General features: G+C 39.6%; 1 protein-coding gene across 9 annotated transcripts in view; it reads right to left on the bottom strand.

Moving 5' to 3' along the window:
- Positions 1 to 27,053, bottom strand: part of syt1a (synaptotagmin Ia) — a 194,288-nt gene that overhangs the window by 91,906 nt on the left and 75,329 nt on the right. For 8 of the 9 annotated variants that reach the window (XM_046072082.1, XM_046072088.1, XM_046072080.1 and 5 more), the window contains one exon: positions 9,052 to 9,123. The exons of the other annotated variant lie outside the window; for it this stretch is intronic. The gene's annotated coding sequence lies outside the window, so the exon portion shown is untranslated. The remainder of the gene's footprint in view (positions 1 to 9,051; positions 9,124 to 27,053) is intronic. 9 annotated transcript variants of the gene reach the window in all.

Raw genomic sequence — 27,053 nt, 5'->3', positions numbered from 1 at the left:
ACTACACCCACTGTATGAGGGATTCTTTCAAATTTATTATTTATTATAAATTATTCATTTGTAGCTCTGGTGCATCACATTACACAAAAATACGGAAAATCTGTCACCACTCCCTCTGCACCTGGCAGCACTTTGCACCTACCACCTTGACTCACAAAATTAGCAAAGCTCATAGTCAACCTTCATACCTAAACACATAAATGTTACTGTTTTTTTGTGGTATTGGGTTGTAAAAATCTTACTTTTTGTCCCTTTAATGTATTCAGGTTTTATTGCTTCGGCCCACCCTGTGTATCCAGTGCTAATTCTCTCTGAGACAGAGACATGCACTTCCAAATGGAGGAAAGTAGTCCTAATTACAGCTGATGCTCTCATTTAATCTCTCTCTTTCTCTAATTCTCCCCCCTCATCCACCTTCTCTCTCTCTCTCTCTCTCTCTCTCTCTCTCTCTCTCTCTCTCTCTCTCTCTACTGCAGGCAGGAAGCTGCCGTGAATCACTTACAGCTTTATCGGGGGATAAGTGGCTGTTCAAATATGGAGCTATTCAGAGAACTCTTTTCAATGCACACAGATGCTGCTTTCACCACCACCCGGCTTCTTTCACTCACATGCATGCTGCAGATACTGTACACAAACTCCCACCCACACACACACACACACACACATACACGTACACATGCAAACATACAGTACACACAGTCACACACACACAGCTGCTAGGGTCAGTAACACTTTCCAGTGCCATGGATGTCACACAGATGTAAGGCTGGCACCTGAGGTTAAAGACAAGCAGAGGAGGACTGAAGCGCTGCTCATTTTCCCCAGATTTTCCATTTTTAAAATGCTAACAAGGGCAGTGGGTTATAAAGTTACTTAAAGGACAATAACAGTGTTTTTGGGATGTTATAGCCAATCAGCTACAACTACCCTGCCATAGCTTACTGTTGATGATTGTCTAAAACATATCATCAGCATATCAAGTGTCGGATAGACAACTTTTGTTCTCTGTCCATTTTCATCTTATTAAAATTATTATCATTATTATTTTGTAAGAGTTGCATTAGGGTGTGCCATATATTTGTGGTTGCAGAACTTCTTATCGTTGCAGTTGCATCCAAAAATCTGACAACAGAAATTTAGAGTAGGTTGTCAAAAAGCACTGCAATCTGCTATTGGATAAACAAACCCCAAGGACATTATGAAAAGGACAATGCAAATTTGGTCATTTATTGCATGAAAAGTGTTGCTAAAATCTGTGGCGCATCTTTGAAAGTGACAACAGGGAGCATTTTCAAAAAATAACTTTGCAATGATGACATAAATTATGAAGACAAAATAAACATGATGGATTTAGGATTCTGCAAATTAATAATTACGCTCTAGTAAACATAACAGTTGTTACTTAGACTACCCTTAAAGCTGCATAAATCAATATTCTTATATTAACAAATAATTACATGTAATGTGAAAAGGAGTAGCTGGTAGTAATGTACCCAGAATAATCAGGTGGCTTTGCAGTGTTTTAAGCATCCTCATCTCAATGATTTGGCCTAATTGTTCTGATTCACTCTCACCAGTTTCATTTAGCTTGTTTCCAGAAAGAGCAAGCAGCTATTTCCGGAGAAAAAGCTAAAAGTTAGCAACTAGCTAATGAACATAGAGGAGCATTTAGCAGGAGTCAATGGAGACCAAAGGCTTATTGAGTAAATACAAAAATTATTGCTAAGACAACAACTTTATAAGGTTGACAGCTTGTTTTGCTACCCCCAAGTGGCCATATCATATAAATTAGTGTCGCTTAAATCAACAATTTGTATGTATTGTATGGTCTTAAAGTGTATACAGTAGATAAAGTTGCACCACAGCAGTAAGAGATGAGCTTTTTTTTTTATCTACTTATAACTTAAGCATAAACCCTGGAAAGGATATTTTGATAACTCCAGTTGTTTTCTAGAGAAAGTACCATTAGCATTCCCAGTAGCCTTTATCTCCTCTTCTTCCCTTCTAACTCCAGGCACCAAGCTCTGCTGCTCACAGAGGTCACATCCTATTCATCCTAGCAGTAATAATTACGACATTCTTATGGAGAGATGAGCGGTCCTTTTGACCTGAGAGTCCCTTTGACTCACACACATCAGGAGGGCAGAGCAACGTGAGAAGAATTCATTGGGACTGATGACTGGAGCCCTTTGCACTGAAAGACACACTGGGGCTGACACACAAACAAGTACACACAGTACAGTATGGAGAGTACACATCTTACACAAATCAAGCAACCAAGGAGCATCTTTGTGCAGATAGGATCAGCGTTTTTATTTGGAGGGCTCCTGTCTGGGACAGGATCGAGGAGTCGGCCTGTTAGAGCGCCCCGGGCCGAGTCTGTGTAGGGGACTCAGAAGAGGGATTAGTGGGGATTTAGAGAGCAGTAATTACCCTTGCCCGTAGAGGGTCTGGTAATTAAATTACCTTGGCAACCCCGTTACTGCCCAGCCACACAGAGCCTTCAAGGTCAGTGAGATTGAAATTTCAGAACATGCTAAATTTGTTTAGAATTGTTATCGGAAAGCATCGCTTTGTTTGCTGTCTAGTCATCACTAAGAGACATTTAATTATTTTTTATTTATTTTTTAGATTTATATCCATATGTTTTCTGTTTGATTAAATTCACACCGCATCACAAGAAAACATAAATCTTTTTTACTTTTGTGCAGTTCTTACCACACGTACTGAAAATAGCATGGCCGTTTGAGTGCTTGGAAGGAGAAGACATGCATTATATTACAGTTTATTGTAAGCATGAATATAAATTAACCTTGTCACAGTAATTTATTGAAAGCACTGAAGTTTTCAAGTGGTGTGATTTCTAGCTGAACGCACAATGGAAATTAGCTTTTCAGAACGTGAAGCTACATGGAACTTCTGCCAGGGATCAATCATGAGGCTAACTTACTATTTATTTTATAGATGTAGAGTAGATTGGTGGTTAATTGAGAAATGCACCCGAGGTTAAAGACCAGTGGATTTGGAGAGAGAGAAAAGAGAGACAGAGAGATGCGTGGGAGTAGCAGCAACTCCCACACAGGCAGGAAAGTCACGATCCACCACTGAACGGCTCTCCTGCTCAAACTGACATAAAAATGCCATCAAGAGCTCCAATGCAGATGCGTAATCTCACATTCACTGCACAAGTAAAGTCTGAGTACCTAAATACGATATTAAGAAAAAGCTATGTCCAACATGATAAAATAAATAAATACAAAACGCTAAAAGTCCCATTAAGCTATGCACTAAATTCATCTTGATGCCACTACACCTTAGGATTTGTCAGCAACTCCTATTTTGAATTTCATCATTCATTTCTCAACTTGTGCAGTGTGGAAGTCGCCCAATATTAATAGATCCATACGCTAGAGCAAGAAGATCACATCCCAACCCTACCTACATGCTGCACAGGCACCCATGCAAACACATATGAACACTGACATATGAATGTTGATGCCAACACACTTGGACACCTACACACCACATCACGCTCAAACACAGACATACGTTCTTCACCAGGGACGGTAGCCTCACTGTAATACATTATTACAATGTAATTAATTGCCTGCCATTTCACAACAATTAAAAGTAAATTAATTGATTTCTGTCATTCTGTCTCTTTTGATTTCCTTTGAATAATTTCTCTTAGCTAAAGGCACATAGTTTTGATTGATGACAGTCTACCAAAATAATGGTCATACTCCACCACCAAGTGAAGGAAATGTGATGAATGGTGTGAAAAAGATCCTGTAAGTCATTCAAATGTTCTCGAAATATTGACTTTGTATCTTACAATAGTGACTTAGTATCGCAAAATAATGAGAAACCTTCTCAGAACAATGACATACTTATCACAAAATAATGAGTCAGTATCTCAAAATAACGAGAAAGTTTCTTAAAATAATGAATCAGTATCTGAAAGTGAGTATTAATAATGAGACAGAGTTTCTCATTATTTGGAGATATTAAGTCATTATTTTGAGAAAGCTTATTATTTTGAGATACTAAGGCCCCAATCATACAGAAAGCGTTTTGCAGGTTTGAAAACGCGAGGTGCCTTTTTGGTTAAATTTGGAAAAGAGCAGTGACTGCATTTTTTTATGTTCCTAGGCAACCACCAAATCAGCTGTCCTGTCAGTCTAATCAAATATTATAGCACCAGCGATCTGTAATCTTTGGTTTGTTGCTCAGTAATAACGGTCATAATATAGGAGAAAGTTAGTCACAACTCACAGGTCTGTGTCTTTGGTTGCTAAAAATATGTGCTTTCAAAAAATAGTCTAACAGAGGGCGCCTGCTTTGGCATTGTTTAAGGGTGAGAGGTGTACAAACACACAGGAGACAGGGAAACAGATCTGTGTGGGTACATGAGACCCTCAGAAAAAGGGGAGACACCGCTGGTAGTACCACCTGTTGGTCCAGGAGCTTAGTCTTAATGGTGGTCGGTTCAAGGCTTTTTTTTTTTGTGAGTTGGGGACAGTTTGTTGAAGTCTCTGGACAAGTAACTGTAAACTTCCGTCATCACAACTGAAGGCTCGTCTTTCCATTCCTTTGACTGGACAATGGAAAAAAATGGGAATGACATCGGGCTCTTTTCTGCTCAGATTTGAATTTTTTTGAACTTCATGTGCTCAGAGCGCATTCTGTCTGATCTGTCTGGCCATTATTTTGAAAAAGAATTCTAATTGACGACTCATCACATTGGCGGAAATGGGCTTCCATAGGAAGTAACAAATCCTAGTGTCTGAAGTATTTAGTTACTCAAGCAAAAACCTTCTGGTAGGTCCTCCTTTAACGTGACAGTGCTGACAAGGTTAAGCTGGTTTATCCTATGGCATACCTAAAGCATTTAATTAAGCAAACAGAAGCCGATCACTAACGAGGATCATGTCTATAAACAATTGAATTTTTCTTGTGTTTCTATTTCAATTATATTAAAAAAAGTTAAAATCCATTAAAAAAGTCTCCTTTTAGCTTCCAGCTATATTACCTGCCAGTTTACCTTTTTAAAAGGTTTTCAGTATCAATAACAGGACAGGTATATCCTGTTATTGATACTGAAAACCTTTTAAAAAACATACGCAGGCCATTAACGCAAACACAAAGTGTTTCTAGATTACTAACTCATTTAAATAACATTAACAAATAAAATAAAAAGTTCAGTCTGCAAACTCACCAGTGTATTACTCATCATATCCACAATGATGTTTAGATGTTAAGAAATTACACATTCATTGCTTTCAATACATTCTTAATTACATTTTCAAGTCTAGAATATTGGGAATATAGTCCTGTCAGGACGTTTTTATAATCTCTCTCATTCTGCATATTCCAACTTGGTGTTTAATACTGACACAGGAAAACTGTCTTTGAGAAACTTTGCTTATGAGAAATGAATACTGACAAACGTTATTTGGGTGGATATGTTCTGTGTCTGCGTGCTGATGAAAGCAGTCTGGTTACATCCGTGTCTTGCTGTAGCATAGTACATGGCAGCACAATGTCTCATTAGGCAGAATTGACTCTGTCTGTCAAGCACCTGTGTTTTGGGGGAAAGGCAGCCAGACATATGGTACTTGGCACTGCAGACGATGTTTGATGCGCTTACTGTACACTAGGTGTAAAAATACCAGGCACCCAAAGGGTTTTCCTTTTATTTCCTTTTTTTGTCTTTTTTCCTTGTCTTTCTTTTCCACTTCCTGCGGTTACTGGAGAGAAGCAAAGGGAACACTGGGGGATTGGCAGCACTCCAGAAGCAAGTCGATCAACAGACATGTATCACATAACAGTGCCATTACCTTCCACTGCAGCCCACTGGAACATGTAGAGGACATGAGCAGCTGGTGCCAGATACCCTCTATAGCACCTGACGGGTGCGATGCTATCGACTTGGCAGAATTAGGCCGCCTCAGAGCAATAATTACAACAAGAGATCTTAATCTCAACCGTGAGAATGAAAGCTGAAGAAAAGTGAGGGCGAACATTTCCCAGTCACGTAGGCTTTTTGAAGTCACACCCCCCTTTGAAAGATCCCACCCCCTACTCACCACCCCCAGAAGTCACCTTGACAGCGCCCTTCACGGCCCACCATGACTACACTGCCTGCACGTGACAGAACAGATCTCACAGTCTTGTTTATTCATTTCAGAATCGCTGCATGATGTGAGACGTTAAGGTGCTTCCTCCTTTTACGAGGAAACAAAAATACTTACTCGCATAGTATTTATAGGTACCTCATATTATTTATGACTTCACCTCTTCACACAGGATGTGAATTATGGTATGCAATAAAGAGAGAAGGAAAACAAGAAGTAATCACACCAAAAACTAAAATCAAGCTAAAATTACGACACTTGATTGGCACAACATTTGCATCAACACGGATCTGTCTTATTCAAAATACAGTACATCATTTGCACTGGAATTATTTTACAAATCACACACACATGTTGTTCAGACAAGCTATTCGTGTGTGATTAAAATGATAGATTTATCCTTGTGCAATGGAAGCTCAAGCCTGTAGAAAGCTATGGTGAAAGATTAGGGGGTAACATCATTTAGCCAGTGTCACGGAGTAAGTTAGACTCTAATGCACTCTTTATTCTCTGTTTGTAAGCTTCGAACCTGCATTTATTCTCTGGCTAAACTACAACCCGGAAGGTGAAGTAAGTTATAGAGAGGCAGGAACCCTGGGACTCTTAGTTTAACCTCGTCTGCCCTAATGAACGCTGGTGAATTGCATTGTTTTAGCAAAGAACATTAGGGTCCTGCTCATGACTACAGAAGGAGGAAGTAGAGATACACTCCTCTCACTCCATCTGAGCTGCGTGCTTCTACTTTCTCTCCCTCTCTCCCTTCCTCTGTCTCTCTGTGGACATCGCTCTGCCACTTTGGATATGTCATGGGCAATAAGGATGAAAAATTGGACTGCTCTTTGGGTTCCCAGTCAGCATGCCGGCTTCGTCTTCCACCTTCACATGGCTGGAGGACGCTGAGCTCCACACTCACAAAACAAAATAGGATTTAACAAGGCCAGAATCACTCACAATACCTCAGTAAATAGCCATTGAACCCTTCCTGAACCAGCATCAGCGATTGAATACAGACTTTAACATAGAAGTGTGGGGTGAAAGGATGGAATATGGCAGCGCAGGGAGGACTGTACAGCTTTGGATCCACGATAAAATACAAATGAAACAACCAAGTGATATCAAAACGTATATGCCAAAGAAGACATGAATAAAGCCTTAGCGCTTTGCCACGCTGGAAAATGTGAGTTCTGATTACTCTAATCATCAATGCACAGATGTGTGCACTCGACAATTTCTGTTATTTTTAGATTGTAGATATGTCCATTTACTAGCATAAGGTCTGCACATGAAAGTAACATCAGGAAAGTACATTTAAGGGCTAGGTGATAATTCAATATTACTGCCTCGATCAAACTGAGCACTGTAAAGCACTTTAACACCAAGAGCTTACAGCAATCAATGTAAAACATAGACAAGTCAAATAAAGATCTGCCACACACATAAAACATGAAACAACATAAACAAGTCAATAAAGAAATAATGGAGAAATACACATCACACATTGAAAGGTATTTTGCATAAATGAGTCTTAAGAAGTGAGATGAAACTCTGAAGAAAAAAGGCTATAATTCGGTACTATATGACTTTGACAACACAAGCTAAATAATGACATATTTGTTGAATGATGAGAAAGTTTGTGATTTACAAAAAATGCTTTACTGTTAACTGACAAATCCTACATTAATACAACCAGTTAAATTTCTATTGGACATTAAAGCAGGGTATGAAAAAGACCATTTGTTCCAACTACACACTGTACATGTGGCTTCAGCACATTTCCATATTAATATTCATGTGGCAATGTGTTGATATGAAACTACAAAGCCCTCATAGTGTCCTTCTGTACTTTGTATTCAGCATGAGAAACAGTATGAGAATCAGATTCCCAGACGACACACGATGCATCTTGTTTAGCTTTTTTTCCTGATAACATGGCCTCTGCAACGAAAGGTGGATTTGATGTACAGTCATCTTGTGATTCTATTCCCCTCTGATATAAGGTAAAATCAATAAGAAATTATTCAACCCATATAAATTGGACCCATAATCCATCGTCACAGCGTGAAGGATATGCTTGCCAGAGAACATTCTGCATAACTGACAGCTTGCTGGTTTTCCATACACTGATCTTAACAGTGAGCACATCCATAAATTGGTCCTCTGAGCAGCAGCAGTGTCCTCGAGGGTCAAGGCAGACTTGCTAATTGTCTATTCATATATTCCCAGCACCAGCCTCTTTGTGACTTTACAGTACACGTTTTGGCTAAGAATGAAATAAGCTTTAATCAAACCAGCAAAACATGCAACTAAGCAGCTTTAGTAATTCCACAGAAAGCAAATACTTTTTTTCCGAACACATGCTGTTGCATTTTTATCCAAGTGGATTGTGTGGAAAGGGTTATGACACATCATCTTCCATTGTCAATTTATTCCTATAATATTCTAATGTACCCACAAAGCTGTCATTTTAGTTACCTTGTATTGAAAAAAATGAGATTCCACATGGGCTAATACATTTAACAGTCCTGTATGTCATCACAATATCCACCATACCAGTAAAATAGTGCAACATTAAAATAGCTTAAAATTATTCTGAATTATTATCTCCACGGAGAAACCAGGGTGTTACAAAGGAAAGGGAGAATACATCACAGGACATGGAAAATGGAAAATAAATATACAGTAAATATATCCAGTAAATATAGTATAAAAAGCCATGATTTTCACACAAGGATTGAAGCAGTGAGATGCAGAACATAAAAGTTGCAATAGGAGCCAAGTGAAAATTCAGAATCCTTGCATTTGTTTAACAGCAGGTTTCGTGACACTGACTGGGAGCCCTGCCACTGTAGACATATGGCATTTCAGTACAAATATATGCTTTGAGTTTTGATTGGTAAAAGCAACAGAGACTAACCTTTAACTCAACGGTGTCTGCTGCAGTCTCTCTTTAAATGCTTCCTCCACACTCACCAGCAGTCACTCAGATCTGGAGGAGATGAGAATAAAAAGAAGAAAGACCATGTTTGTCTATCTTGTACTAGTTCTCACAGTAAGCTCCAAGTGCGCCTGACACACCTCTAGTGTTTTTTTCTTTGTTTGGTACAATTAATTTTCATAATCTCTTATCTTATCTGAAAATATAGAGTAAAGAAACAGGTAAAGAGCCAATATAAACAAAATGGACATGAGGGTTGTTGGTCAAATGTTCTCTATATCCATTTGGTAATATTTGGGATTGAATATTGGGACAATTTATTTAAAACCATGCTGAAAGAAAGGTGCTGCAGGTACACAGGACAAAGACAACACGGCTACAATTGAAATCTCAGAAGTGTGCACAATGGGTTCAAACAACTGTATCAAGAAACCAGACACAGATAAATAAGCCTAGATCGTTTGCCCCTGTTGATTGTTCCATCAGCTCAGTAATCTGTGCATGTCAGTGGTGTGTTGGCAGATATCCATTATCGATGGACTGTTTACACAGACAATTGGCCACATTCAAGGAATGGTCAGTGGAGACCAGCCATGTGTTGGAAAACCAGTACAGAGAGCAGCTGGGGATCTCCTCCCAACAGATGCCGCCTGCTGTGGAGGAGGGGGAAGATTTCCAGTACAGCCCTGGTGAGCAATGTGGGGGTGTGGGTGCTGTCTACACTCACTACCTCTGCCCTACATTAAATTATTTTAGTGCTGGAGTGGAATCGATTAGTTGATTGACAGCATCTCAAATGTAAGATTTACCAGATTTTCTGTTTTACAAGATCGAAAAACAAATGTCTTTTGTTGGCTGGACAAATTAAGCAATATGCCATCTAATTTGACAATCAAAAGGGTTTATGGTCAATAAATTGTAATTTGTCTATTAGATTTCTTGTGTACAAGTAGAAATTATACCCAACCACCTTATAGTGGTGTAAAAAAAAAAAGGTCAGTAGGTCACCAAAATAGTTATGACTCATCCCGTGTGGATTATGAAGCAGCACATTTCCATGATATTTGGCCACTGGTTTTCCAGTAGTAAGAGATTCCACATCTAAACCGATGTTGGACAGATACACTCAGACTGGCAAAACAAAATCTAAAAACATCCCTGTTCAAAGAACTTACAGCTAGATGTGAAAAGAATTCTGCCAACACAGGAGGAGACGAAAACTATCAACACCCCTCTGACTGTAGTTGCGTGAATGTGGTAAGACTACTGATGAATGCCATTCATTCTCCCCCTCACACTGTGAAAAGTGTATTTACCGGCCAACTGATGCACAGATTAAAAGCCATTTCCTCTACTTGGCAGGAATATAAAGGAAAAGTGTTCCCAGACAGCGCACCTGTCATGCCTTATCAGAATACAAAATTATGATGGAAAGTGAAAAGGTAAATAAATTATATTTTATACAGTACTAGGAACATTCAAACACATTTAAATGCCTTAAATGCTAGTGGGTGTTTTTTTTTTTTCCCTTACTGCCTAAAGACAGTCACATTAGAAAATTAGAATAAAATTAAAATAGTAGTTCATAATAGATTAGGCTATATTACTATAGCTCTATCACTCCGATATTCCGGTTGCATTCAAAAGCATTTTTGATTTAATAAAACAAAATGTCAGCTTATTTGAAAATAATTTCTAATGCTTGTTTTTGTGGGTGTTCACACGTGTAAGCCCTTTTCATTTTTCCTAATAACATGATATATTAGTTGTATATTAGGTCCTATGGTGGACTGATGGGCTGCACTTTCACACACTTTCCAGCTGTTCTCACATGTAAATCACATACAGAGAGTGCAGGCTGTGGTGACAGCAAGTCCTATTACAGTCTTGCCCACAAATCAGTGATGCGTCATGATTTCAAATGCACTGCTAAATATGCATGCATAAGAAATAGCATGATCGGAACACAATGAGGATGTCATCGTGATATTAGTTGCGAGCAGCTCAGTGTTTGCCTTTGTGGCTTTCAGCAGCCATCTGCACAAGTTCTTTTGTGAGGCTTCATAGAATACAGTTCCTGTTTCCTGCTGTGTTTTCACATTTTCTTGTCCAATCCTTCTGCTCGTCAGTTTTTACCACTTTTTGCCACAAAACAATTTGGATTGATAATACAAATTCTTCTTCTAAATATCTCTCTGTTGGAAGGTATTTGTCAACCTCTCTATCATTTTCTTCCATCTACCTGGATGCGTAATACTATAGCTCTCATCTCAAATATATACACATCAAGCTGACACATTTTTTTCAGTAGATTTACTGTTATTCCATCCAGGTAGTTTCTATCATTTGTTGACTTTAAGCACAGATTATTTGAATAGAATCTTGGGTAAAGACTCAATCATTTAACCACATCCCAGTCCCACTCATATCACTCAGAAAAAATACATTAATTTCTCTCACAGCACCCCAGATATCAAATGTAAGATGCAGCACAATCTCAATGCTCAACAACCTGTGCAGTAGCTTATGTAACAGCATGATGAGGAGGCAAGGACACAATCTTTAGATCTGAGTGTAGACTGAGAGCCAGTTGAGGGAGGATGGGAGACACTCGACAGGAGAGATATTACTACAGTAATCTACACCGAGAAGGTGCGCTGTAGAGCAAGCTGACCTTGAAGAGTTTAACCTGCCAATCAAGAGTGTTTCTCCTCTCTGACAGCCAGTGAGGCAGAAAGCAAAGCCCCAGATATGTCAGTTGGATCCAGATGTATAAATGATGTGGAGACACAAAATAATACGTGCACAACTTTCCACAGTTGAACTTGGTGAGATTTTAAACACCAGACTTTGTATTATGTCTAGCTTCATGCATGCTTTATACCAGACAAACACCAGCCTGCAGCTTGATGGCAGTGGCTGTAATACTAAACCTCATGAACAGGCACAAGTGGTTGTTGCCAGACGGAAGCTAAGACCGCGTTCAGACCAACTTCAACAGTGTGAAAAAAAGCAGCTCTCTCTCCTTCATTTGGATGGAGAAAGTCCGTCGATGCCAGCGCAGTGGGGTCCGGCAAAAAAGTTGAACCAGGCTAATCTTTTGCTGCAACACAACATCATCCAAGATGTTTTGCGATCGTCATGACAAAATTTAAATAGTTTCTGGCAAAACTTTCCAGAGTTGTAAAATCCAGTCTATGAGTACTACAAACCATTGGGCAGTGTTTTTGGCACCTGATTAGCCTTTAAACACATTAATCTGTTACTCAAACTGCACTTCATCTGTGGTGTTTTATGTCTCACCAGTACCTTAAACATAACCCCACAAAAGCAGCCAGTGTGACTAAAAACAGTAGTAACATCTTTGAAAGTTGGAGCTACTTAAAAGTAATGAGCTGCATGGTTTGCCCATGTATCAACCACATGAGAAACTAATATCATGAACCTTCATTAAAGCTACGAAACATGTCTCATTCCTCTTTCAATTTGGCTTATTTTGAATATTGTGTCTAAAGTGATCCATTTGATCCTGTGATCCTCCTGCCAAAGAAATATAATTAAAGAGCATGTAGCTTAATAATGTACTAACAGCATTATTGAATGATCACAGATAACTTTAAAAAATGCAATTTAACTAATGGCTAGACACCTCAGCCTTATTTGCTAAGTAAGGCTACACTGTTAATAGCGGACTGTGGCCACTGCCGTTATTCTTCCCTCTTGAAACGCTTCGCTAAATTCATGTACATTATCCTTAACCAAACTTTTTGCTAGACAGAAGACCTTGAAGCCTGAAAATCATTGAGGTCAAGTACATAAAGGCATCTTTAATATCAGAACGCCTATTTGTGAATGAGGAGGATCATTTGTGCTTTGACGTGTGTCTCAGGCATGCCTCACAACAACTGTGCTCCGCTGTGCAGTACATCTACATAAGGTAAACCTCTATGAGCATAGGTCCCCACCAGGCTTACCATCTGCTCACACTTCATGGAAAACACTTTCACTTGTCAAAAAGGGAAGATAAAATAGTAAAATTCACTGCCAGGTGGTAGCATGTCTCTAGGCATTATAACTACTTAATGTAACTGCTACTTTGCTGAGTCCTCTTATTCTCCCTATATCTTTTTAAAAGAGCTGACTGGACTAAGCATTTGGTGAAGTATATAATGTTGTGGTAGAAGACGTTTGACTTCCTCCTGTATATTTGCCATATGTGGTCTTTCACCCTTTGCTGTCAGGGCAACCTGGTTTGCTGAAAATATCAATATAAAGTGAACTAGGAATGTTACAGGGTGCAAAGATTGACACCTGAAAGTGGAACGAATATGAAATGGAAAAAAATAAAAAGCAAACAAAAACCCATCACTCCTAGTAAAGCTGTAACTTGAGACTGACACTTATGTATTAGTTCTATTTTTGCAAGAAAACTCACTCATTATTCCTATGTGACTCCTACCCCTTATGCACCATCACAACACCGCACCCGCCGTTCTTTACACCAAAGAGTTTGAACGGAGTCTTGAGATATGCTGCACCTTGGTGAAATGCAGGCTCTGTAGCAGCTGTGGTATTGGTGGAGGGTTATTCTGTTGTGACACAATTGCAGCCCTCTCCTTCTGCTTTTGATGGCTGCTCACCGGGAGAGTAATTATGAACCCCAGAGATCACTTTGAATGGTAAACTGCCCTCATGTGGAGGCAGTCATTTCAAATTACAACAGTCAGAAGTTAGTTTTTACTTAAATAATTGGAGAAATAAAAACATGTATGTACACATTTGTATATTGTATGTTTTCTTTATTAAAGTATTTTCAAGGTAAGGGCCATTTTAAATCAAATAATGAGCTGACAGAGCCTGACTTGTAGTCCTTCTTAAATGCACTGTCAAAAATACTATGTTCTTTGTCTTTTGCAGTTTCACTTGAGCCTCCCAGAAGCGGTTTTGCGGATCACCCTTCATCTCCAGTGACGTCACCCAGATTTGTGTGCACACATGCCGAGCTGCAAGGCCACTACACCCCGTCTCCTTTTAAGACATGAGAACGGGGATCACAATATCTCCAGCGCGGGCCTTTATCCCTGTGGCAGTGTCCTGTCCTGCACAGACACTGCCCTCTGAGCAAACAAGATTACACTGATGAACAGAGGCAGGCTTGTTTACTCCCAGTGTCAAGGTACTTTGGGGGTGACTCACTGTCAGTGAGGAGCAGAAACTTTGGAGATGAGATGCAGCTCTCAGGTATCTGAGGTGGTGAAAAGAAAACTTCCAATTCAGATTTTCTGTACAGCAGCTTCTGAAATAACAGTAGCTTTTCAGGTCTCTGCAGGGCAATGGCACATTATTAGTTCTTTTAAACTCTCATCTTATTCATGTTTGTTATGTTCTCTATAGTTCTGTCCTAATATAACCTGCCACTTGTACGGCTGTACAAGCCAAAGAAGAATTCCAGTGGATTTCAACACATCTAACCCTGTCTCCTATGAATTATGTTCATATTTGACACATTGCATTTGCCTTACCATAACAAGGCATTTACATTGCCTTGCTTTAACCATACTGAACATACCACAATCACAATCTTTCAGCCCCATATTGTAGTGAAAGGGATTGAAAGTTGTTGTCACTACATGTGTGCTACTTACTCTATATATAAACATTGTTCATGGACTAGACCCGTTTAGGTCACATATGATCATGATAGATGTCGACATGTGTCTGGTCTGCTGTGCAGTTGCCAGAGCAAGAGAGATAGCTGTGCTCATGGTTGGCAGACCGCCATTTAAGAGGGAGCTCCATCTTGACTGAGGGTAGCTGATTCCTATCTCATTCTCTGTCATTTCCTACAATGGTTTATCTATCTACTGAAGGCAATACTCTTATAGCTACCTGTGGTGAGATGATTGTTATTCATACACAAGCATCATACAGGGCCCGGGGACCCTAAACGACCAGTCTATGAGTAGGGAAGGTGGATATAGCATTAAAAAAAAAAAGAGTTTGGAAATGGAAAGAGAGATCTAGGATAAACAAGACCTCTACCACTTCGCTCGAGATATTCAGTGGCTTTAAGAATAAAGATAAAATCCACATGAAACATCAGGAGATCAAAAGCATGTGCCTATCAAAAACCCAAACTATAAACTCTGAACCGATCTCTGCATGTGAATGCAGGCAAGGTCAAGATTTTGGTTTCGGAAGCACTCTAGTTTCCGGTAGCCCAAACAGTACTGACCAATAATTGATTGGGCTTTGTTTGCATGCAGTCCTTGTGGAAAGCAAGAGGTTGAACACATTGGCCAAAATGCAAAAACCCCATTGGCTATTGTCTGACAAGGTTTATATCAATATCGAAACAAAAAAGATTAGCTTTTTATTCCATCCATCCATCCATCCATCCATCGTCAACAGCTTATCCTGCCTACAGGGTCGCGGGGGGCTGGAGCCAATCCCAGCTGACATCGGGCAAAAGGCAGGGTACACCCTGGACAGGTCGCCAATCCATCGCAGGTAGCTTTTTATTAGGGTCACTTTACAAGCAATAACTATTAGTTCGGTTCTTTACCTTTAATTGTGATTCCATGATTGCACCAGTTTTGATATTACAGGCTACAAATTCTCCAAAACAGAAGTCACTCAAAAGCATGTTAGAAACCCTTTAATAATATCATTACAGAGGCTTCTGGACTCCACAAAGGCATTTCTGTTACACATACATAGACAAGTACGCAAAACAATGGGCAAAACCTGACCCTATATTTATCAAAAATATTTTAACCTGGCCAAAAATAATTTATTTATCTCACATATTTGTTGATACGATTTGAACTTAAAAGACAAAACAAAAAATTATATGTAATGCAAGGAAAAATAGTAGAATTACAACTTTTAGAGGGTGTACAATTCTTACAATTTCTTAATTTCTAATTTAATTTAGTTTTTATATTTTCTTGTGAAGCCCGTTACATTGCAATTGCATGAAGGGTGCTCCATTAATAAAGGTTTACTGACCTTCATGTACACTGTACATAATGTTAGAATAACCGTGTAGTTTAAGTCCTGTTACTCATTAGGCAATAATGCAGAAGATGTCATTATGATTACGTGATGTCTGAGGAGATCATTATTCTACCCTCCTCAGGTTTATTGCAGCAGAGTGTTAATCATAATGTGTGAACAGGTGTGTCTGCTCTCTGTGGAGCCCTGTGAACTGCATTCATGTTTATGTGCTTGGAAGGGCAAGCGAACTAAACTAGGCCAGAGGGGGTCGTATCCATGGTGACAGCAGCAAAAGAGCTAGGTGCACCTGTGCAATGCCAGATTTCTTGTAGTGTTGTGTTATGGGAGTATTATGAGAATGCAAGTGGTTAAATCCATTTGCTGCTTCATAGAAACCGCTGTGTATTCTTTCTTCTTCCACGTCTGACATGTTTTAAAAATATATAGAGTTGGAGCAACAACCTTCATCAACAAAAAAATTTCTTTTAAATAAAATAAAAACACACATCGTCATACAAGCATCTTTCATTTTATGTGTGTCAGTATTTAAGATGTATCACCAGAAAGGTTGTAATTACCGGCACATACTGTATGTTTGCCGCACTTATAATCAAAACTCTTCAAATACTGTAAACTACAATTGAATGACCTTCTTTACAGTATAGGTGATAATGGTCTCCGCAAATGATCCAAGAGAACGATATTTTAGTTGAGGAACTAACAGTGTTTTGTCTCAAATATCCCAAAGCTCGTATTTCATACTGTGCAAGGAATGGAAAGTATAACCTCCATAAGTCAGAAAGTCCCCTTTCTGTTGCCTTTGGACTCCATTCATGTATTCATCCCTTGCATCTTTTTTAATATTTGCAATGCACAAAATGAAGCCTAATACATTATTGTAGCATGAAAAAAAGACCCCCCCCACCCCCCGGTGCCTTTAATGCACCTCTCCAGCTTGGGCTTTCCATCAGATGATCAAAGCTGGTCTAGGCCTGTAAAAACCTTAATTCTAGGGTCAAAGTGGTCCATTGACTCCAGTTCCTCTCCCTTGCATTTGAGGGGTCCAATTGGGCTTTCATTTGCGGGCCCAACTGGGCTTTCATTTGCTACTACTGCCTCACTGCTATTACCAAGAGTAGATGCCCTAAAAGACGCCTGCTGCTTTTTCATCTTTCAGTGCAAAAGGGACAAAAAAAAAGAATCTGTAAATGCTGTAATTTTCTTCATTTTCCAGGATGATTTTAAAATAAATTATTAGATAGGTGGGCCAGAAAGTTTGGGGATCTGCAGAAAGGGCCAGTCTGAAAGCCTGCAGTGTCAAGTTGACCCCCTGCTGTGACAATTACTCCAGTGGGACAAATGGAGGCTTTGGTGCTTTTATGCTCTGGAGGTAAAAGCACTCTGGAATTTGCTTAGACTCACATCACATGTGCCATTCACAGCATTTTGAACCTGTGTGTTCAACAATTACGGTGCATGTGTCATTTTGTTCTTGCACTAATGCATTTTTTCTAAGAATTGGCGTCTTTCAGACTCTTTTAATATTCTCAGGGCTGCTGAAGACAGTGAAATGTGTTCCTGATTTCTCACTGTTGGTCATGGTTAAAAACAAATTTTTTTGAGGAAAAGTTCAGCTGCTTCCCGTGATAAATTAGATTTGACGATATTTTAGTTTTACTTTTTTTAGTTTTCAGCTTACCTGTCTAACAAAGCAGCTTGTGAGCGCAGCATTTATTCTTAGAGGGGTGACAAACCTGACGCAGTTTTCAGAAATAACAGCACAGTCTTTGCAGGCATTTTGTTACCTAGCAACTCAACTGCAAAATTACTTTGATGCAGTGCTAATGCTGAAATTACACATTAACTAAATAGATTTTGTAACAGAGTCCCAACAGACACAGCACAGAGGATAAAGGAACACATCATGAAAAACACTGAATCTGCCTCATCCTCTCTGGGAACAACTGCGTCAGGCACAGGAGGGAGGAATTAAAAATACTTTTGAAGTGGGGGGGTTCACTGATGAAGCCATGCAGGCAGAAGGTTCACCGGTGTTTGAACACAATAAACAGACACCTAGAATTATACTCCATGTTCAATTTACAGCCAACTGTGAGCCAGCGCAGCATTAAATAAGCATCTGGGTGTTTTGGCTCAGGCTGCCGTTAGCTAGGTGGAGAAATCTCTTTTCCTTTCCGAGGCTCAGCAGAGAGATGAAACTAAGTCGGAGGCCACCTCATTTAATGTGAAATGAAAAAAAAAGCTCTATTGCTTTGTTGATTACAACTTCATTAGATTAATCAGTTTTGCTTAATGGTGCTGTAATAGTTTCCAATCATTACAGTGATTGTTGTGGAACTTTAAAGAAACATGCAGTATTATATGCACAGTAATCACGACTCTTATTATAATCCCTTCCCGTCTTTACTGGACATAATGATATTGAGCTTAAATGTGTTGGTCTCCTAATATACTCCCTCCAGAATATTAATAAAAAAAGTAAAATAAGGACAAAGGAATCTCACATCTAAGCATACAGAAGTGCGGAAGAAAGCAGAAACATTTTGCTTGAACATAGGGGGTCCCAAAACTGCTGGTCAGGACCTTCCCAAGGGTTGTCCAAGAATAAATCTCAAGGGGCGACATTGCTTTTGGCTTATCAATTTCTAATAATTTATACAGTTTAAAAATATAAATAAAGACAGTGGTGGGATGGTAATTTTAGCTAGTTGTTTAAATTAAGTTAAAGATCTGCTCCATTTAAAACAATGTAAACTATTATTTTTGAGTAACTTATTATTGGAAACTTTATTCTTCATATATGGTGAATTTTACACTTGCCTGTAGACATATGTGTTTGCATGTTCAGTTGACTTGCTGCTCCCTAACAGAAGACTTCAAGGTTGTGAGTTTAAATTTTAATTCAATAAATGGAAGCTGAAGAATTGCACGCCGTTTCTTTATTACCTACTAGCGCCAAACTATTCTTTCAAGGAAACTTCCAAGAAAATTCTTAAGAATTTATGGACCCATATAGCCTGAAGAAACACCTTCAAAACAATGGCAACAACCATTAATTAACATTCCAGCAAAACAGCAAACTAATCACAGATTTGTAAAAAAAGATGTGGCCATTATACATTATACGATGCAAACACTTAATATGCTTAATATGGCGAGGTGTTGTATATACTGAGTACATATCATAAGTACAATGACATTATGGACATTATGGCATGACATTAGGACAAAACCAAAAAAAAAAAACATCAGCAAATTCATGTCTGACACTGCTTACTGCTAACTTGTTTTTGGCCATAAGCTCTCATATGCAAAGTCACAAGCAGGCATCATCAGTGTGATTGAGTTCACCCTTGTGGTCTGTTCAAATATTTCCCGGCCAGCTTAAGTTTGCTAAACACACAATTCACCGCAATTACGTTAGCCTCAGTGTGTGTCAATATGGCGCCGAGGAAAAGAGACGAGCATGGGCCGCAGTGACGATGCGAGGCAACTAAATTGCACCTGAGTCAGCGTTTCAATCCATTAGCAGTCCGATCCAAAGCATCCTGCAGGCAGGAAGAGAGACTGCCAAAAGTCTGCTTTGCTTAAACTTTGGATGCACTTCAAACTGGAGGAAAAGTGAAATCCAAAGAAAGGGACGTGTGGTGGGACTGAAAGCATGTAGATAAAGTCATAATTAAAAGAACCACTGAAATTCAACATGTCTTCAGACTGTTTAGCCAGTATTAGAGTGTTTAGCTCACACTCTAATCTGGGATGTCAAACCTAAGCTTCTTACTTTAAAAGGTGCTGAAGATGGGAAACTACCATATTTAAAACAGAAACTGTACATCAAAGAAGAATATAGAGACCAGATAGTTTTTATCTGTTCTGAATGTGCCACATCTGTTTGTTCTTCGGGCACTAAGAGTGGCCTTCTTGTCTTTGAATATTTACCAAGCCATAGCTTAATCCCCCAAGAGGAAAAAAGTAACACCTCCACTCCCTGAGGAGTGGGAAGAGGGATTAGACGCACACTCTTTACCTCACACCTACACAACAACCACACCCGCCCACTCAAACAGCATTAAATTTCTTGAACTCAGGGGTTTTAGCCTCCCCGTGAAGTTACAAAGAACAAATGTTGCTTAGTATTGACATTGACTCTGTTTGAAAGTGCCTTGGGCTCAGGCATCGTGATGAGTCAACAGAAGCTGATCTAAGAGCAGTTTGAGAAGCTCGCATGCCCCAGATATTTCACATAGTCGAGGAACAGATTAGAATGCAGCAGCTTTGATCCTGTTAATATGATGCCTACCATCTTTTCCACCACCTCTGGTTTCCTCTTCCTGCCAGCAAATCAGGCCCGATCCACACTACTGCGTTTTCGAATTAAAATGGAGACCTTTTGCTACGTTTGCACTTCCCGTCCAGACTAAAACTGCGAAGATGAAGACCGGAGAAGTTTGGAAACACTGCCAACCCCGTTTTGCGTTTTGAAACTCCAGAGTTCGTTTTAGTGAAGACGGGCAAAAACGGAGGACTTTAGAAACGAGGATGCAAAAGCTCACGCTCGGCTCTCTGATTGGGTCTTATAAGTCATGCAAAGCAGAAACACGATGTTATGATGTTATGAGTTTTTGAGTTGGTATTTTTATTAAAATATTCTGTACTGTGCAAATAACACTTAGGCCTATCTGCCTACACTGTGCATGTCGCTGTTTACTTTGCAACGACTCCCAGTCTGTTTTCCACTGCCACACTCCCGTGTCACATTCAGTACCAGTCCTAGCTCGTTATTGAAGCATGCAAAAATCATCTGCATTTCTTTAGTCTTTCGCCACACGCATGCCCAGCGTACCTGAACGGTTTCAGTCGTTTTAATGTAGACGGAGATCAACTCTGATACACAGCTAAAACGCTGGTGTCGACGGAGATCGTATTCATTTTAAATCTCCGTTTGTAAACTAAAACGGTGTAGTGTGGATGGGCCTCAGTAGAGTGGGATGGGTCTGCGGTTCTTTCCGTCTTCTGTCTCCTCACTAGTTTTCTGGCTATCAGTCATCATATAATAATATTATAGTCAGAGTTATGTTGAGTGTTTTGTTGCTAGAATAGAAAATTCCCTACAGTCAACAGTTTGTGTCCTTTATTCTAAGCCTTAGTGGTACAGTTATAAGAAAATAAGGGTTTAAACAAACTGCACTTACAAGTTGCTTGTTAATTAGATAGACTTTTGTCATCCCACTATATTTTATTTTGATGGTGCCAGTTAGAAAAACATGGCTTAATAGCTCAATATGAGCATCAGTCCTTGTTGCTACATTTTATGGTTGGTGGTTAATTTTTAAAACACAACGCACTGCTGAGCATCACATGACAACAAATGTGCCCTTGCACCCATAAAAACCTGCATTTTGTGGTCATTTTCTGTAGTGGGTTTGGATGATTTTGTTGCTGATGCTACGGCCCTCCATAGGGTGGTGTTTTTTTAGCATGGCTAACCAGCCACTGTCTTGGAATCATTTGCACTATTTACCATGCCCACCTGATTTAATTTGCATAAAGAGGACATCATTGCCAGCTTCCATCAAACTACACTATGGTGATTCTTAACAGTTATTTTATGTTTTGTCATTTAAAATGCTTTTCAAAGTACATAAGGTATATGCCTAGAAATATCTTTTGAAATTATGATCAAAGTTCAACAGAGCTTTAACTGCTACTTCCTAAAACTGAACCCACTGAAAATAAAACAATGTCTAGAAAAGAGTGCATACTTCCACAATGGTTGCACAGTACTGTACATTAGCAAACTGTTCAATGTTAGAAAATGCCTAAAACTGATTCATTTTCATCAGGATCCAGCTATTCATCAAACTATGCACTGTGGCAATCATGGGTGCATGGGCCAGGTTATTTTCCCCAATCAAGTGCAGTAGTTTATCAGAAAATAGCAAATTATCTGATTTTCCACCAAACTTTGTGCAAATTCTGTGCACTAGTAATTGAGATGGCAAGCTAACAAACAAACATATCCAAAAATAGAACCTCTTTGGTAGAGGTAATAAGGTCTGTTTGTTTGTTCATTGTAATTATATATGATGCTTAAAGGAAGGCTGTCAATAATAATAATAACAATAATAATAATAATAGTGTCTAACTGTAAGGTAGTAAACAATCTTAAGGCCCATTTATACTCCTGTGTAGGGTCTACGTGCGTACCTACGCCATAGGCTACGCACCTAGCCATGCATTTATACTTGTGCGTAGGTCTGTCCGTCATTCTGCAATTACACCCCCAAACGCTAGTCGGCAGTAGCGCTACAGCGTCCACTGTGTTGAGTTTTGCCAGCCGAGCAGGCTAACTTCGGGTTTAGCGCTCCGCTAACGTAAATGGGGGTAAAATTGTAAACGTGCGGCTGGTGTAGCCTTTTCAAATGTTACCAACCGAATGGATCACATTCTGACAGCAAAACGAGTCATTTCACTCGGGTTGCGACCGTCAAATATATTGATTCACTGTGTTACAGCCGCCGTTTTGGCCACTAGTAAATGTTACTTTAAAGCACAGGGTACTTCCGGTTGGCTCGGAGGCATTGCGAGGCTACCCAGCCGACCAATCACAGAGCTTACGGTCCGTGTCGGCTCGACGTGTAGTTACATTTTTGAGGAGGTGCACGTCAGGCGACGGCGTAGCCTCTGCGTAGCCTACGCCTTCACCTACGCCGTCGATTTGAAGTATAAATTGCCCTTAAGGGCCCGTGTCCACCAAAGCGTTTTTTACCAGTTGAAAACGCCAGCTGCTGTTCTGAAAACGCCTAGCTGGAAGTGCTAGGATGCGCTTTGGATGCGTAGTGTTTTTTTTCAAGATGCTGTGGTTGCTATGATACATCATTTCCATGGAGGTGATGTGTTGCAAGTAGGCTACCTAATTTTACTGTGTAGAAAATGTCACCACAAAGTAGGGTAGGCTTACTCGCTCTGGCCCTTGCTCTGCATGAAGGGAAGACAGAAACATGAGGGGACAGACTCGCCGTATGTGGGTCCGTGAGAATTTGCGGGCGAGGAAACACCTCGGCGAGTAGAACTATTGTTTCATTCAAGATCGGATGTGCTCAGTGTGGTGCTTGTCTCGCCCCTCCTGCACTTTGATTGGATGGCTGGGAAAAAGTGACAGTGACGAGCGCGGAACATTTTTCAACTCTCGGCGACCGAAAAACAAACAATCAGCGATCAGCGATCAGCGCTCAGCGCGGAAAAGATGCGCAGCGCCGTTTTTACCATGTTCTAAAAACGCAGCGCTCCCATTGCAATGAATTGAAAAAAGAATAAACGCTTTGGTGGACATGGGCCCTTAGGTGTGTATCCAGCAGCCATGAAGCTATCTTTAAAGAGACAAACCCCAGGCACAAGAAAACTTGTTTTCAATTACAATAACGCACATACAGGAGCTGAAGGAGCTCTGCTACACTGTTGCTTTTCTATTTCTGCCTGGACAAGAAAATGGACTAAATCAACAGTTTCTGAAGTCTGTTTTTGAAGACATAGTACATGTCTCTGCACGTCAGGGGGCCAAACTCAATCTGTTCTCCGATTGGCTTTTTTGAGACATTACATTTCCAAAAACACACACACTCTTTTATTAGTCGATGGAATGATGTCAGTTAAGGAATAAGAGCTGTAATTTGGACGATGGATGATCTCCATAGGAAGATTGTGTAAGGGGGAAATACAGCTCAATGACTACTTAGGCATATTGGTACGATATGATGACATGCTGCTGTAACAACAGAAAAAATCGGATTTAAGTAAATAGGTTCGAGTCTGGGTAGACATGGGGAAGCAATCACAGCTGTGTGTGATAGGCTGAGACATCTCTTATTAATAATCTCTCTTTTTAAGCCTTATATATAAACATACATGTTGGTCATAGGATTTGTTACAGTGCATGTGTTTAAGTCTTAGTTTAAAGCAATGTTCGAATAGAACGACGGTGACTTAATTAAAATTTCAGTTTTAATCTAAATAAGTTGACAGTTAAATTACTTTTTTTAGCCAGCAGCTATTAGATTGATTATCACATTTATTGTTTCAACGTTCGCTATTATAAACAAAAAACATGCTGCATTGCAAATACAGCACATATTTGAATACCATCTAGTTTTATCAGAGCAGCTCTTTTTTATTATTATAGATGTATGCTAATTTTGTGAAACTTAACTAATGAATTTGACAGCCCTCCAAAGAAACCAGAAGTGTCTCCGACAGCTAAGCTCATACAATATCAATGAGCCACACGTTCCTCTCTCAACGGAGAGAAGCAAACAGGGTCTGTCTTTTGTATTTGTCATATCTCCTCCAGCCCATGGTGACCGCAATGTGTCTCAGACACTTTGGCTCACAAAGGACAGATCGACACCAAGGAGCCAGGGGAATTGAAGCATTGTGGAAAATGGCTTCCCTGTGGCCATTTTGAACACGCCAGGCCATCTTCTCCCATGTGTTGTCTTCTCTTAAGCTTATCCAGAGGGGACTTTTTTTCGCTTGCTATGTAAGGATCATAGAGCTGCAATGACAAGAGACAAGCCACCCCATCTGATGGTTACTAAACACTGCGTGGCAGCCTCAAGCATACACCAAAGTTACTGAGGTATATTTAATACAGTATTTTAATACATTAAAGTAATAATGTTCCATAGCACACAACCACATTAAGGTGCATTTGCAGGTAAGGCTGACCTAAAATCTATGATTATCATGATTAATTGAGAATTTTACCTCAATTACGATTAATCAACGATTATTTTGTTTGTTGGGTTTTGTTTTTTTGCCCTCATAGCTCATTGACAAGGTTTGTACTGTAAATGTGGTTAAAGGTGCGATTTTTTTTTTGATTCACAAATTTCAGAAATCGATGACTATATGTTAATTGATAATGTTGACAGAATGCAAAACCTCGGAAGTGCAGTGCCAGATAGTCTGTGGCGGAGCACAGAGACACGTTCCCTTATATTCAGCGCATCGCCTCTGCTGAATGAATGAGCGCTGCTACTAAAATCTCACACGATCATTAATATCAAAGCGCAACTACTGATTTTCACTTGCACAATGTGCAAGCAGGGTAACACTAAACACTTGGCTAGCTCTCTCTCCTCATTCATCAAAGGACATCTATGTGACAGGTGCTGTTACAAAAGCAGCGAAGTTAGGCCTTTTAAGGGCAGTTTAATGTGTGTGTGGGTGAATGACTGTGAGAGCGAGCGGTAGAAAGTGACGGTGAAAGCGAGCGAGTTGGGGAAACAACAGACAGAAAAGTCTGTCTGTTGTTTCCCCAACTGCTTGAAAGTGATGGAGGTTAGGGCTAGCTAACATCTTCCTGTGCTTCAGACTCCGGTCTGGAAACTGAGCAGGACTGGACCGGGCGGGAAAGTACATAAACACTCACAGTAGGGAAATTATTAATAGGATTAAGAAAATAAAATAATCAACCTTGGGAAATTGCATTGGTTAGAGGTTCTGAATTTTGGTTTCAGTTACTTTTCGATTAATCGTCCAGCTCTATTTGCAGGGTTTCAGGCCGACACAAACATTGGATCCTGGAAGCTTTGACATTGATAAAGGTTTTCTTTAAAGAAAAAAAAATACAACTTATTACAACTTTGGTTTCATTTTCACTGCTCTATGCATTGATTCTAAGCATTAATACAACACTGTACTCGGTATTCAGCAGGTAAGCAGGTATCGTTTTAAAAATGAAACCAATCTATAAACCTGTCTAAAACATGTCTATTTCCCTTTTCCCCAATAATAAGATATTAGGTATTTAGCTTTCATAATGTGAATTATGACACATCAATGTATGAACTTCAGTTTTTGTTCTGTGAGAAATTCCCACATCAGTGAGTGACATTGTGTCTGCCTAGTGCTACCCCACCATTATCGAATAACAGGCTCAGACTGATTCAATGAACAAGGCCGGAAATGAAATAGCAGCACAGCGAGATTAAAAAGGGTAACAGGGAGTGCTGTCCATCCCGTATGAAAAGGAAACATGGCTGAATACCAACCTTGACACCGAAGAAGGAGGATTTCATTTTGTATTGGCAATGACAAGCGAAAAGATTATGAGTGTGTGACTGATACAGGTCTAGTCCGCACTGGCAAGACATTGTTATAAAAAAACTGCTTTATAGTGCCTTTTTTTTAACCTATATTACACTTGGTTTGGCCTGGTTGAGGTTTTAAATAATTAACTTTGCTACTAAACAAAAATATGATTAGGTCACATCTGATTAGATCTTTGAGCCTTTCTTCAAATAAAGAAATAAGGTTAAACGGAGATAATCATCTTTATCACCATCTATCTTTCTATATTTGGTCATAAACCAAAGTATTAAAATTCTGACCTAATCACCAAAATCGTTATAAGCCAACGAGTAAAAGCCAGTGCAATATTTACTCTTGTCCGGTCTCTTACTCGTTCACTCTCTCTTTTTCTCTTCCTCTGACAATATCTTCTTTGGTCTCTTCGCAGCCTCTGCCATGATATCCATGAGAATACAGAGCTAGCTTCTTCTTCTTCTAGTGTTACGACCCCCCTGTTGGTCTAGGGGTGTGGGGGCCATAAACATATAGGCACACCTGGTAGATCTTAAACAAGGTAACGTTTATTGGTAACATGAGATGTAGACAGGTAACAAAAAGAACAAAAGGAGGGTGGATGAGGGTGCTGCGAAAATAACAAACCAAGTTAAAATAAAAAGGTCCTCAAAAGGAGGCCTACACCTATCTACTGTTTTAAACAGGGTTGAATCTTACTACAAAAAAAACACAAAGAGCACAGCACCCACTCCACCTGGTGAAACTAACAAAATAGCAAACAGAACAATAAGTGAACTTCTCCACTGCACTCAAATGTGGAGCTAACATTCAAAGGTATGCAAATGTTTACCTAAACACAATGTACAGCTAATAGG

This window comes from Micropterus dolomieu, linkage group LG16, assembly GCF_021292245.1.
Source record: "Micropterus dolomieu isolate WLL.071019.BEF.003 ecotype Adirondacks linkage group LG16, ASM2129224v1, whole genome shotgun sequence".
Taxonomy (NCBI): Eukaryota; Metazoa; Chordata; class Actinopteri; order Centrarchiformes; family Centrarchidae; genus Micropterus; species Micropterus dolomieu.
Note: the sequence above shows the minus strand (reverse complement) of the source record. Positions and strands in the feature narration are given on the sequence as shown.